We start from the raw sequence: 6,421 nt of genomic DNA, 5'->3' as shown, positions 1-6,421 counted from the left end.
CGCAGGCCCCCGAGGGCGACGCCCCGGGATCACCACTCGGCATGTGCTCCTCAGTACTCGAGCCACCGGCCCCCGTCGGAGCTCGCCCTCCCGCACCCTCACCTGGGGCAAGCTCAGCGCCGGCGGCGAAGAAGGGAACCACGACGACGGGGTTCTCGCGGGGCCCCACCAGTCTGACCGGCCGCAACCCCCATTCGTCGAAAGAAGGCATGCTCGCTGCAAACTCATCCTTGTTCTTGCAGCGATACAGTAGGCAATTCTTCCTAGGCATTTCGGCCGGCAGAGGGACACCCGTCAAGACCTTGAGCACTGTCTGCCGCGTCCCGAGAGGGACCCCAGACTCTTGGAACCTCATGAGGTCCTGACTGTTGAGCAAGGTCCACATTGGGCGAGAGTGGCGCTGAAGCGGAGCAACCCGGCGTTTGACGAACTCCTTCACCCCCATAGGCGCGGTCACGCCGCGGTCCTTCAGCAGCCTCAGCCTAGCCCATACGAGAGCGAGGCGGGGGCTCGAGCTTCTGATGGCCCCAGCCGGAGTTCGGAATAGCAGGCCCCGCCAGAACTTGGAGCAGAGGGCTGAGCACGCCGGCATCAACGAACACCCATCGCGTGCGAAACTCGCTCGTGGATGAAGGGAGGTCGAAGTCAATCCCCGTGCCCGCAGTCGCGGCCATGGCCTGGAATCCCACGCACCCCGAGCTCTGTCGGGGATCGGTTAGATGCAATGAGAAGAAATGGCGAAGCAGGGCCACGGAAGGAGAGATGCCCACCATGGCCTCGCACAAGAAGGCGAAGACGGCAAGAAGGGTTACAGATTGAGGGTCGAGATGAAGCATGTGGATCTGGTAATGCTCGAGTACCGCATTGAAGAAGGCGGAGAACGAAGGAATCAAGCCAGCCCAGAGGGCATCAATGAAGATCGGGACCTCAGTGGCTTCCCGATCCATGCGAGTGCGGGACGCGGGCCAAGCCACCGTCTCTCCCCACTCGTTGAAGCTGGAGGCAAGCATGGGGTGCACCTTGTCCATGGCCTCGTCGTTGAGCACCCGAGGGCGGCCGAGCGCCGGCTCAAAAGACGGAGGCACAGGTTGCAACGGCAGGGGTTTCTTCCCCTTTTCAGCTTGTTTCGGCGCCATGGCAATGAAGCAGGCGGAGCGTAAGCTGGATTGGCAGGGCAGAGCAGGGCCTCGAGGAAGCAGGGAGATTGGAAGAGCCAGGCATGGGCGAAGGAAGAATAACTGTGTAGGCCGCGGGGGCCGCATAGCCAGGCGGGTTCAAAGGCAGCGTGGGGAAGCGAAGACGCCCACGTCCAATCAAGCGCCACGCGTCTACCGAGGCCGCAGGCTTTAGGGTCCCGCGGTGCTCCGAGCTTGACCCTTGGCTTCGCCGCGAAGCCAAGCCCGAGTGCACCTTGGGCCCGGGGGCTAGTGTCGGCGTTCTGGGAACGGGGGTCCCCAGACCTGGCTGCCTGCGGCCCATGGCATGGCTAAGCCAGCAGGCCGTACGGCCCATCTTCATCAACAAGGCATCCAAGACCCTCGTGAGGGGGATGACGCAAGACCTCCTCAGGAGTGGCTTAGCCAGGAAGGCTCACGAGGAGCGGAGATATCAAGGCGGGGCAAAACCTCACGAGGCTCTCGTGACGTGAGCCATGACGATCGACACCAGGCGGGCGCCAGCGCGCGCAGCGTCCTCGTTTCCTCTTTGGTGCTAAGGAGGCCAGTGCAGGCAAGGAGTACCAAGGCATCAGGCAAAGGTTGCTATATTGGTGCAATGAGACCAAGACCAGGAGGACGGAAAGGCGCAGGTCATCGTGGAGCCCAAGACGACGTCACCACCAGAGCTTTCTGCAGGCGAAGACCACTTTTGTCAGGATAGCTTGTACTAGTTGTCCCCATTCAAATTTGCCCGCCGTTGTTGGCTCCCTTCCCGCTCAATATTTGGGAAGAGGACCAGGGCCTATATAAGTAGAACTAGCCACCATAGTAGAGGCATCTCATCTTAGCTTGATCCAATCTGATCGACAGCCTACCCTAGCCACAAGAACACCTCAACCTCAGGAGGCTGTTCTTCCCTTGTACTATTCATCAACAGCCCTAGAGGCAATCCACCACCACCACACTGGAGTAGGGTATTACACCACAATAGTGGCCCGAACCAGTATAAACCTCGTGTCTCTCTGTGTTGTGAGTTTGTCGAGTTCGTCCGCGAGATCTTAGTGAGCTAGGGCGTAGATTGGTTGGAGGGAAAGACGTCGCGCGCACCCCAGCGTTCGAACCTTAAGGGTTTGCCGGAACCCCACATCCGACACGCACATTTTGATGAAATGCGTTGATCACGGTGGCGGGATGAACATCTGGGATGTTGTATTGCACCCGGCTGAACCTCTGTATGTACTTGCGCAGGTTTTCACCTTCCTTCTGGGGAGTGATATGCAAATCGCTTGCCTGGCCATGAGCTTGGTGGCCTCCAGTGAAGGCACCAACGAATTCATGACACAGATCCGACCAAGAAGAAATGGAATCCACCGGCAAGTGCATCAGCCAGGACATGACATTGGGTTTTAGTGCCAACGGGAAGTAATTGGCAAGCACCTTGTCGTTGCGAGCTCCAGCGGCTTGCATCACGATGGTGTAGATGCTGAGGAACTCCGATGGGTGGGTCTTGCCATTGTACTTCTCGCCGACGTCGGGCTTGAACATGCGGTGGGACGTCCACTGGAACCGCCGCAGCTCACGGGTAAAGGCTGGGCAACCCACCTCGTAGGGTAGGCCACCGGAGCCTCCCGGTGCTGGGTGGTCCATAGTGGGCCCCGCCCGCTTATCTTGCTGGTGGCGTGCATCGCGCCGGCGCTCGATAGTGGTTCGAGCGTCTTCATGGGCTTTCTCCCGAAGAACTTGGCGCTGATCGCGGTGGGTCCGTGGGTCGGACGACGCTATGGATATGTTATCACCAGCGTCATCACGACGGACCGACACCCGCGGTGGCCGGCGTGGGGGAGAAGAGTGCACCATGGCCGCAACTCCTCAAGTCTTTCCACCACTGGCATGCGGTGGCTCGACAGAGTGCCGGCCCGAGGGCCCCGCTGGTCGCGGCTCATCTTTGTTGGTACCGCCAATGCGGCTTCAGATGGTGGCTCTCGACTCGTCGAGCTTTTCCGCAGCCGGAGGAAAATCGAGGAGCAACTGCGCGCGCGCCAAGGCTTCTGCTGGCGCGGGTGGCAGCGAAAGCTGCGTGGACCGTGACGCGCTCCGACTCCTAACCATGTTAGAAGGAGCTCTATCACGGCCTTGCGGTTGTGCGCCATTTTCACCGACGCCTCGGCGTGCATGCTGGTCTTCTACCTCCCATGAATGAGGCACATGACTCTTTCCACGGCAGCGCCCAGGGTCCCCAGCGTGGCGACGCTGCTCGTCGCGCACAACCTGGGAAGAGCGCACCGGGGGCGCCGGCGTACGCGTCTTGGAAGTCGCCGCACCGCCCGTGGGTGGCAAGACGTCGCCTTTGGAGGGCCCCGCGCCGCCTGGGGGGGCCTCGGCTCTGACTTTGGACTGGGTGGCGTGCGGCTCGTCGTCTCGCCCACGAACGACGCCACTCACCAGGCTTTGGCTACCAGAGCAATGTGGGTGCTCGCGGGTCGCGCCTCGGCTCCTGTCCGCGATCGCCCCACCGCTCGCCTGCACTGGGACGGGCCGTTCGGCTCCCATGAACTGATCACCGTGATCTTCTTCTTCTTGGGTGCCATAGCGATGAAGAACTTCTAGACTAACTACTGGACCGGATTTCCACAATTGCGCGCCCCTACCTGGCGCGCCAAAGATGTCGGGGAAACGACACCTATGGGATCACTGGGATCCCTTCTACGGCTGGCGGACGCGGGGTTGTGCAAAGAGCGGGTCTAGCGGTCAGCACAAGGATCATTTACCCAGGTTTGGGCCGCGAGGATGCGTAATACCCTAGTCCTGCTTTGGTGTATGTATTAGAGTGTTCTTGAGTTCTTGAGCTAGCTACGGTGCGTGTCTAGCCCAAAAGATCCGAATCCTTCTCATGGACGCCTCGGGCCTCCTTTTATAGACAAAAGGGGTTGCCACAGTGGCACACATGAGGTGGAAAGGTGTACAGTGCGCAAGCTTATCGCTTGTCATTACGGGACAAGACGCATTAAATGCGCTCCCTTAGGTGTCCTGTTGCTTTAGCGGGGATGGCAGTGAGGCCCATCCCGTCCGTCGCCGCCCCGCCTTGCTCCGACACGCGTCCAGGCCAATGATGCATGCAGCGCCATGTAGGCTAATAGGCTGCTGAGATGGCGTGGTGGTAGGGTCTTCACGAAGATCTGCATGCCGCCACGTAGGTGCTTGCTGAGCTGGTCTGGAAGCCGCTTGTTGCCACGCAGGTGCCTGCCCAGCTAGTCGGGCTGGTAGCTGTATGGGAACGGCGGTGGAGTCTTGGCAGCCACGGGCTTGGTTGTGGCCTCGCAGGTGTCTTCGGCAAGGGCCTTGCCAGGGCCCGGTCAGGGGTCTTGCCGTGGCATCGTGATCGTCCCCTGCAAGGATCTTGCCAGGGGTCTCGTGGATTTCCTCGGCTAGAATTCCGCCGAGGATCGTCGTCTTCTGGTCCTCATCTGATCTTGTATGCTCCTGATCTTCACAAAGATTTGCATGCCACCACGGAGGTGCCTCCCGAGCCTTGGTTCCAATGTGGTTGATGGTGTTGGAACCCTTGAGCGGGGTAGCCGACCTTGCCCTTCTGCTCTTTGTGTCTCTGGTCTTGGCGTGGCTCTGGATGTCTTGCGCCTCCGGCTTCCCTCCTCTGCCCTCCTTAGTGTGGTCATGGGCGCGGCTCTGACTGCCCATGCACAAGTAAAGGGGTAAAAAAGGAGAGCCCTACTTTTGTACACAGACAAAAACATATATCAATTGAATAAATATGATACCCCATTGTCACCACGGGTATTCATAGCAAGACATACATCAAGTGTTCTCAAATCCATAAAAGTATTCAATCCAATAATAACGAAATCTCAATGGGAAAACTCAATTCATCACAACAAGATAGAGAGGGGAAAACACCATATGATCCAACTATATTAACAAAGCTCGCGATACATCAAGATCGTGCCAAATCAAGAACATGAGAGGGGGAGAGAGAGATTAAACACATAGCTACTGGTACAAATCCTCAACCCCGAGGGTGGACTACTCCCTCCTCATCATGGTGGCCGCTGGGATGATGAAGATGGCCACCAGTGATGATTTCCCCCTCTGGCAGGGTGTCGGGACAGGGTCTAGATTGGTTTTTTGTTGCTACAGAGGCTTGCGGCGGCGGAACTTATGATCTAGGGTTATTTCTGGGGGTTTCTATAGATATATATATATGTGAATTTTCAGCGTTGGAATCACGGGAAAATGGGCCACGAGGGGCCCACAAGGTACCAGGGTGAGCCAGCCCCACCTGGTGCGCCCTGGTGCTTTATGGGCCCTCATGGCTCTTCTGGCCCTCCCACGAAGCTTCTAGTGCCTCTTTTCTTCCAAAAAAATCGTCAAAAAGTTTCGCTGCATTTGGAGAACTTTGAGTTCTGCACAAAAAAACAACACCACGGTAGTTTTGTCGAAAATAACGTCAGTCCAGGTTAGTTCCATTTAAATCATATAAAATTGCACCCAAACCATATAAAATTGTTGTAAACATGGCATGAATGACTCATAAATCATAGATACGTTGGAGACATATTATGGGATTAACCCCAAACTCTGAAGGCAACTCAAGTGTATATGCATTATCTTTATTTACTCTTACACCTTAAATGGGCCATTAGCACGTGGTGTTAACTTCGATTTGTGCAAATCAGGAAACCAACCTTTGCGTAAATGTAACCAAACAAGATCTCCTTGTTCAAACACAATATGTCTTCTACCCTTATCGCCAACAAGTTTGTATTTAGCATTCACGCGCATGATGTTTTCCTTAGTTAACTCATGCATTTTTAAGATAAATTCAACATGTTCTTTAGCATCAAAATTAACCTTCCCCGAAGATGGAAGAGGCAACAAATCATTGGGTGCACGAGGTAGGAAACCATCCACAATTTCAAAAGGGCACATCTTAGTAGCAGAATGCAGCGAACAATTATAAGCAAATTCAATATGAGGCAAACATTCTTCCCACATTTTCATGTTATTCTTCAAAACAACCCTAAGCATAACAGACAATGTTCTGTTGACTACTTCAGTTTGACCACCAGTTTGGGGGTGACATGTAGTACTAAAAAGTAGTTTAGTCCCCAACTTAGCCCATAAACATCTCCAAATGTGGCTAACAAATTTAATATCATGATATGAAACAATTGTATTTGGCACACAATGCAAGCGACTAATTTCACAAAAGAACAAATCAGCAACATTAGCAGCATCATCGCTTTTAC

This window comes from Aegilops tauschii, chromosome 7 (assembly GCF_002575655.3).
Source record: "Aegilops tauschii subsp. strangulata cultivar AL8/78 chromosome 7, Aet v6.0, whole genome shotgun sequence".
Classification (NCBI taxonomy): Eukaryota; Viridiplantae; Streptophyta; class Magnoliopsida; order Poales; family Poaceae; genus Aegilops; species Aegilops tauschii.
The sequence above is the reverse complement of the archived record's forward strand: the minus strand, read 5'-3'. Positions refer to the sequence as shown.